This window comes from Myiozetetes cayanensis, unplaced genomic scaffold (genome assembly GCF_022539395.1).
Source record: "Myiozetetes cayanensis isolate MyiCay16 unplaced genomic scaffold, myiCay2020 scf328, whole genome shotgun sequence".
Taxonomy (NCBI): Eukaryota; Metazoa; Chordata; class Aves; order Passeriformes; family Tyrannidae; genus Myiozetetes; species Myiozetetes cayanensis.
The window spans coordinates 15323-23858 of NW_026087553.1; the positions used below are offsets into that span (position 1 = coordinate 15323).

Consider the following 8536-nt stretch of genomic DNA (forward strand, 5'->3'; position numbering starts at 1 on the left):
ATCCCAGACAGTCCCAGTATGATCCCAGTCACTCCTGGTCTCTCCCAGTATATCCCCATTGCCCCCAGTGTGGTCCCACTCACTCCCAGTTGCTCCCAGTAGCTTCCAGTATGATCCCAGTTGTTAACAGCCACTCTCAGACATCCCCAGTGTGGTCCTAGTCACTCCCAGTATGATCCCAGTCACCTCCAATATATCCCAGTTGGGCCAAAATGGTCCCAACTGCCCTCAGAATGCTCCCAGTCACTCCCAGTATGACCCCAGCCACCTTCACTGTGGGCTCAGTTGCACCCAAGATGGTTCCAGTTGTGCCCAGTATGGTCCCAGTTCCTCCCAGTGGGATCCTAAGAGCTCCCAGTTGCCCCTAGCATAGAACCAGCTGCTCCCAGTATGATCCTTGTCTGATCCCAGTATGATCCCAGTATGAGTACAGTCACCTTCACTATGATCCCAGGAACTTCCAGACACTTCCAGTACAAATCCACTTTGATCCCACTCATCCCCAGTATGGCTGCAGTCCCTCTCACACACTCCCAGTAACATTGCAGTCACTCCCAGTATGATCCCAGTACGACCCCAGCAGGGGCCCAGGTGCTCCCAGTATGATCCCAGTTGCCCCAGTTCTGGTTATTTGGGGGCAGCTTCCCAGTTCTCCCCAGTCCTGGTTACTGGGGGGCACTGGGGGGGAATTGGAGGATCCCACGGGGTGGAGTCGAGTTTGGGGAGCAGAACCAGTCCTGGGATGGATCGGGAATGGGGACCCCCTGTGTTCCCCCGTGTCACCCCGCTCTGGGGGGCTTTGGGAGGGCACCTGCCCCTCAATAGGCACCCAGCTCAGCCCAAAAGGTGCTGGGATGCCCCAAAAACCTCCCCACAGCCCCTCAAGGACCCCCAAACACACTCAGAGCCCACCCAGGACCCCACCCAACCCCTTTTCTGGGGGGGCTTCTCTGGGCACTGGTGGTGCTGGGAGCCCCCCCGGCTGCGGGCGAGGAGCTCTCGGGGGAGCGGGGGGTGTGAAGGGGGAGGTCGGTGGGAAAAGGGGGGTCAGAGGGGATAAAAGGGGTGGTGGGACCCCAAAATGAGTGGGAGAGGAGTGGGAACCCCCAAAAGCGGAGGAGGGGACACTGAGGTTTATGGGAAATGGGTGGGAGACGTAAAAAGAGTGGGGAAAGGGCAGGGTGGGACCCCCAAACTGAGCATGAGGGGGCTGGGGAGTGGGGGGATGATGTGGAAGGGGTGGGAGAGGAGGGAAAAATGTGGGGGTTGGGATACCCAGAGTGATCCTGGGGGACTGTGGATTGAGGGGACCATATAAAAGTGGGAAGAACAGGGAGAAGGGTGGAAAAGGGGATTGGTCTGGCAGATCCAACAGTCCCATGGGGGTCTTTGGGCACACAGGGCTGGGAAAGGGGGGTGGCTCCCCTGAGCTCCCAAATTGCTGTTGGGTGTTGGGGGCTGCTGGATCCAATCTCAGCCTTGGGTTATGACAACAGTTTCAGTTTAGAGGAATTACAGAGGTGGGACTGAACCACTTTTGTCCCCCAGGGCTTTAATAATGGCAAGTCCAGTCTATTGATAGAAATGAATTCTTTAGGGTTACAAATGATCAGACAAGACTTTCATCAGAATTATTTACTGCACAACAGAAACACTAAAACTACCAGTAGGACAGCATAAGATAGGACAGTGCTCTACACTAAAGCAATTGTTGAAGCAATTCTACTCAAGCTGGCACCAAAGCAAGAATTATGAATTAGAGATGGATGGAACTCCCCCAGACCAACGCTCGTGGGGAGATCTCTGCTCTCAACCTCCAGCAGTGACCTTGGGGGCTCTCAGCCAAGGGAGGAATCTCCACACAACCCCCAAGAAGGGTTCTGTTGGCACAACCTGCCCCTGGGAAAGGGGACTGGCCCTTTCTGGTGGAAAGGGATGGACTGACAGTCCCTGGACTCCAGGGGTTGCCTCACCATCAGGGGGGTCATTCGGGGTGGGAGCAGCGGCCAAAGCTCTTCCCGCAGTCGGGGCACTCATAGGGCTTCTCTTACTGGTGGGTCCATTGGTGTCTGGTCAAAGCACAGCTCTGGCTGAAGCTCTTCCCACACTCCCCACACTTGTAGGGCCTCTCCCCGGTGTGGATGCGCCGGTGCCTGACGAGGTTGCCATTCCGGTTGAAGCCCTTCCCGCAGTCGGTGCAGCGGAAGGGCCTCTCATCTGTGTGTGTCCGCTCATGCACTGAGGAGAGTTGAGCTGCGCTGAAACCTCTTCCCACATTGCAAGCACTTGTAGGGCCGTTCTCCAGTGTGGATGAGCTGGTGTCGGATCAGGGTGGAGCTGACACTGAAGCTCTTCCCACATTCCCCACATGTGTAGGGTCGTTCCCCAGTGTGGATGTGCAGGTGCCTGAGGTGGTGGGAGCTCTGCCTGAAGCTCTTCCCACATTCCCCACATGTGTGGGGTTGTTCCCCAGTGTGGATGCGTTGGTGCCTGAGAAGGGTGGAGCTGTCCCTGAAGCTCTTCCCACATTCCCTACACGTGTAGGGCCGTTCCCCAGTGTGGATGTGCTGGTGGGTGAGGAGGTGGTTGCTCTGCTTGAAGCTCTTTCCACATTCCAAGCACCTGAAGGGCTTCTCCCTGCTGGGAGGCTGCTCAGGGACCACCAGCTCGGAGCTCCGGCTCAAGCTCCGGCCGCCTTCCCGGCACAGGACGGGTCTTTCCTCCTCAGAGCTCCCTGGGCTGGCTTTGCAGCCCCTCCTCCGGGGGCATCTCCGGGCCTTTTCCTCCCCGCTGCCTTCCTGCGCCGGGGAGCCCTTCAAAACGGCCTCTCCCACCAGGCTCTGCCGGGGGGATTTGTCCTCCGTGCTCTCCGTCCTCAGCTCGGGGCCTGGGGCAGGAAGGAAGAAGGACAGGCAGGGGATTTGCCTCCAGCCCAGAGGGAAGGCCAAGGACATTCCCCCAAATTTGGCCCCCACAGGCACCACAAGACAGGGCCAAAGGGGCACTGACATCCTCCTCACCTGCCTGGGGGGGCCGTGGCCTTTTCCTCTTCCTCGCAGCCTCCTCCTCCATCCACCCACGTTTTGGGAAGGACAAATCCTGCTGGGGGAAAACAAGGGCTGAGCGCATTGGCTTGGGGGTTCCTCCTGGCCATGTCCATCTCTGGAGCTCACTGGGCATCCTGGGACCATAAAAACACCAAAAGCCCCCCCAAAACACCCTAGAACTCCAAGATCCAGACCAAAAAAGCCCTTCCAGGAATTCCCCCTCTCAGGTCTCTCCACTTTGAGGTTCTCCACTTTGGGGTTCTGGGGGTTCCTCCTGTTTGGGCTGCTGGGGTTCCCACGTGTATTGGGGGACCCCCCTCTCCAGGGTCCCTGCCCTCTCTGGGTTCCTGGGGGTCATGGAGTTCCCCCCCCTCCATGGTCACCCTGCTTAGGGATGTTGGGAGTTTTGGAGACCCCAGGGGTCCCTTCTTCCCTGACTCTGCTTTGGGCTGCTGGGGGTCTCAGGGGTCCCACCTCCCTGGGGTCCCCTTTCTCTGGGGTCTGCCTGTCTGGGCTGCCAGGGGTCCCAGGACTCGCCCTTATCCAGGCTTCCCACTTCAGTGTCTCAGGGGTCCCAAGGTACCCCCTCTCCAGGCCCCCTTTTCAGGGTTCCTGGGGGAACCCTAAAAACCTCCTGTCCCTGCAGGTTCCCCCCTTCCTGACTTGCAGGATGCCAGGGGTCCCGTGGGTCTGGGACCATCTCTCTCTGCTCTCCCCACTCTGGGGGTCTCAGCAGCCCCCACCGGCTGTTCCTCCTCCTCTTCCTGCTCCTCCTGGCCTGGGTCCCCCTTGCCTGGCCAGTCCCGGTTTGCCAGACACCAGACCCCTCTTTCTTTGACTCCACGGCCCCCCTGCCCCCACTTTCCTCACCATCCCACCTCTCCCATTCCCTGAATCCCCATCTCCTTGTCCCTGGGGACTCCCAGCCCCCCATTCCTGGCCAGCCATTCCCCGTCACCTCAGCCCCAGCCCCCCTTTTCCTTGACCCGGGACCCCCTGAAGCCCCTTCCCAGTTCCCACAGCTCTCCCAGTTTCTCCCTTCCCTTGACCCTGGGACCACCCTGACCCCCAAATCTCCAGGTCTCCCCAGTTCCCCACTCCTGGTTTATCCTGCAGGGCGGTCCTGGAGTGTCCCATGGACCCCCTGAACTCCCCATTCCTGTACACCAGATCCCCCTGAACCCCCTTATCCGGGACCAGGACCCCCCTGCACCCCCTTTCCAGGTCATCCCACCTCTCCCAGACTCCACAGTCCCTTTTCCTTTACCTTGGGACTCCCTGGACCCCCAGTCCTGGGCATCAGGACCCCCCTGCACCTCTTTCCAGCACTGGGACTCTCTTTCACCACTTCCTCAGCTCCAGGACCCCCTGCAACAACCCCTTTCCCGGCCCTCCCGCCTCTCCCAGTTCCCAGGCACCCCTCGACCCCCATTCCTGCCTTTTCCAGACTCCTGAATCCCCCTTTTTTTTGGTTATGTTGTTGTTGTTTCTGAACACCGGGGGACCCCCTGAACCCCGTTTTCTGGACCGCACGACCCTCCCTTTCCCCGACACCGGCGACCCCCGTGCAGAGGCTCTCCCTGGACCCCCCATCCCACCTCTCCCGATCCCTGCCCTCCCCTTTCCTTGGCCCTGGGATCCCCTCCAACTCCCCTTTCCCAGCACTGTGCCCCCCCCCACCCGGTAGCCCCAAGATTCACCCCAAAACACCAAGATTCACCCCAAAAAGCACTCCCAGGGTTCCCCCCTCTCCGATATCCCCACTTTGGGGAGCCGCGGCGGGGTAGGGGGTATTGGGGAACTCAGGGAGTGTTGGGGACAATCAAAGAGTTCCTGACACGTGGCCGGGGCCTTTGTTCGGCCCGCCGGGAATCGACAACAAACCTCAGTCCCGGGGGTCCCCCCTGGCCGGAGATCAAGCGATGGGGACACGAAGGGACCCCAACAGAAACCCCTTTCCCGCTCTCCCACCTCCCCTCATTCCCTTCTCCCACCCTTTTCCGTCGCCCACCCCTCCCCCATCAACCCCGGCTTCCTCCCCTCCCGCCCTCGGTCGGTCTCTTTGGGGTCCCACCCCTCTCTCGCTCTCTTTGGGGTCCCACCCCCTTTCTCCTTCCCCTCTCCCTTTTTCCCATCCATTCCCCCCAAACCCAAACTTACCGGGCGAGCTCCTCGCTCGTGGAACGGAAAGGGGGGAGGAGGAGCGGGAGGAGGGGCGGGAAGAGGAAGAGGAGGAGGGAGAGGAGGAGGGAGAGGAGGAGGGAGAGGAGGAGCATCTTCCCCCCCAATCCCTCACGTTGCCGCGGGGAGGGGAGAGCTCCTCTCAGATATTTTGGGGAGGGGCCTCCGGGGTGGTTTCGGGGGTGGGGGATGTTTGGAGCTCCGAAGCTGAGCCGCAAATGTCCCTCGGGAGGACCTTAGGGGATTCCTGGAGGTTTGGTTTTTGTTTTTTTTTTTACGGGGGAGGGGGATCCGGTGTGGGTTCCCGGCAGAGCCCCGGGATTGGGCGGGGGATGCGGGGACTCCCCGCGGTGGGGGTTGGTGTTCCGTGGTCAGCCCGGTCCCGGCGGGGAGGGGGACGCGATGACACCCTTTTTAGGGACCCCGGAGTGGGGGAAGCAGAGAGGGGTCACAGCAGAGCTGAGGGACCCCCCCGGCTGTCGGAGAGCGTGGAGAGGGTGAACAGAGAGGGGTGTGGGGGACCGGGGACCCCGGACCCTGAAACAGGGGGCTCTGAGAGGGTGATGGCCAAAAGGCACCAAAAAAGGTCCAAAAGTTAACAAGGGTTCAGCTGGTAGAGCTTCTCCTGTTTGCTCTCCCTGCTCTGCTGGAAGAATAAATCAGGTAAATGAGACGTTGCAATGGGATACAGAAGGCCCAGAGCCAGGACTTTGCAGGCTTGAAGGATTCAGGTCACCTAATGGGGGAGTTCTCTGAGCAATTCATCATTCCAGGGCTTTTTCAGCATCAAGAGGGGACCCCCGGGATTCCCAGGATCTCCAACAGCCCAGAAAAGGCTGAACCCCAGAGAGGGGTGCCCCCAAAAACACAGGGGACCTCCCAACAGCCTGAACATGGCAGGGGACCTCCAGAACCCCCAAACGTTGGGGGGTTCCTTTGTTCCTCCCGATTTCCTTTGTGTTCTGTGACGTTCCAAAATATTTTGGGGTTCCTTTTGTTCCTTCAGGTTCCCAAAATGCTTCGAGGTTCCTCTTATTCCACCAGGTTCCAAAATACCAAAACGAACCAGACAGACCTTAAGGCCAAAAAGAATCAGGCAAACCTGAGGGCAAAAAAGAATCAGATGGATCTGAAGGCCAAAAAGCACAAGGTGGACCTGAGGGCCAAAAAGAACCAGGGAGATCTGGGGACAAAAAAGAACGAGAGAGACCTGAGGGCCAGAAAAAACAGGGTAGACCTCAGGACCAAAAGGAACCCGACAAACCTGAGGGCCAAAGAAAATTGAGGAGACCGGAGGGCCAAAAAGAACCAGGTACACCTGAAGGCCAAAAAGTCCAGGGAATACCTGAAAGCCAAAAAAATCAGACAGACCTGAAGGCCAAAAAAAATGGGAGACACATAGGCCAAAAAGAACTGGGTAGACCTGAGGACCCAAAAGAACCAGACAGACCCGAGGGCCAAAAAGAACTGGATAGACCTGAGGACCAAATAGAACGGGACAGACGTGAGGGCCATTAAGAAGCAGGTAGAGCTGCAGGACAAAACGAAGCAGGTAGACATGAGGGCCAGAAAAACCCAGGGAGATCTGAGGACCAAAAGGAACCAGATAGACCTGAAGACCATAAAGAACTGGACAGACCTGAGGGCCAAAAATAACCAGACAGACCTGAGGGCCAAAAATAACCAGACAGACCTGAGGGCCAAAAAAAATCAGACAGACCTAAAGGCCAAAAAGAACTGCGGAGACACGTAGGCCAAAAAGGAATCAGACATACTTGTAGGGCAAAGAGAACCAGACAGACCTGAAAGCCAAAAAGAACTGAGTAGACAAGATGACAAAAAGAAGTGGACAGACCTGAGACCCAAAACGAACAGGGTAGACCTGAGTTCCAAAAAGAATCAGACAGACCTGAAACCCAAAAAGAACCCTGAAGACCTGAGGGCCAAAAAGAATCTGACAGAACTGAACACCAAAAAAAATGGGTACACCTGAGAGTCAAAAAGAACCAGACAGACCTGAGGGCCAAAAAAAATCAGACTGACCTGAAGGCCAAAAAGAACCGCGCAGACCTGAGGGCCAAAAAGAACTGGACAGACATGAGGACCATTGAGAAGCAGGTAGAGTTGAAGGCCAAAAAAAAGTAGGTAGACCTGAGAGCCAAAAAAAAAAGGGGAGATCTGAGGCCCAGAAAGAACCAGACCGACCTGAAGGCCATAAAGAACTAGACAGTCCTGAGGGTCAAAAAGAACCTGGTAGACCTAAGGGCCAAAAAGAACTGGGGAGACCTGAGGGCCAAAATGATCCCGAAAGACGTGAGGGCCATTAAGAAGCAGGTAGACAAGAGGGCCAAAAAAAACCAGGGAGATCTGAGGGCCAAAAAGAACCAGAGTGACCTGAAGACCATGAAGAACCAGACAGACCTGAAGGCCAAAAAGAACCAGGTAGACCTGAGGGCTAAAAAGAACCGGGTAGACCTGAGGACCAAAAAGAACCAGACAAACCTGAAGGCCAAAAAGAACCAGGAAGACTTGAGGGCCAAAAAAACCCAGACATTCTTGCAACCTGATATCAATGCCAGTACTTTTCCCGCAACCTGCAAGAAGACCTCTTGCTAAGACAGGCTGACGCCTGTTAGTATGGTTTGTTCATGGTGCTTTTTATTAGTTAAGCACCTTACAGAAAAAAGGTGGGACTCCCAAAGACACCTCCTTGCCACCTTCTCCCACATGGGGGTGCCCAAGCAGGTAAAGATGGATCATGGACCCTCAGCTGTGGCGAAGGCCACACAAGACTTCTTTGCGCTGTGGGGAATCGAGCACCGCACGGGTATTCCCTGCTCTCCAGCTGCTCAGAGCATTGTTGAAAGAGCCCATCGCACACTCCAGACCATGTTGGAGAGACAACAAAAGTCTTGTGTCAGACTCACCCCGCAGGAATGGCTTCAAAAAGCCACCTCTGTGCTCAATTTTTTAAATCGGATGGGGAGAGATCAAACACTTTTCTCCCTCCAGACCTGTTGTTCCAACCCAAGCAAAAGTTCTCTATAAAGATCTTATAACAGGAAAATGGGTGGGGCCTTTTCTCCTCATAACTTGGAGGAGGGGCCATGCCTGTCTTTTCACAGATCAAGGTCCAAGATGGGTGCCATCGAAGGGAGTAAGACCATACCAGGAGCTGGACCTGCAGTCATCGTTATCACCCCAAATTTCATAAAATCAGTTCCCTATTCAAGGTATGCCCTGCAGTGAGATCTGCAAGGGACTCGAGGACCTCGGTGCACTTTGGAGACAAGGAGTGGTGGAATTGT

The 8536-nt window shown here is 56.6% G+C and overlaps 1 pseudogene; it reads right to left on the reverse strand.

The window, feature by feature from the left end:
• Positions 1 to 1535: 1535 nt before the first annotated feature.
• Positions 1536 to 5249, reverse strand: LOC126646148 (zinc finger protein 239-like; annotated as a pseudogene).
• Positions 5250 to 8536: the final 3287 nt, after the last annotated feature.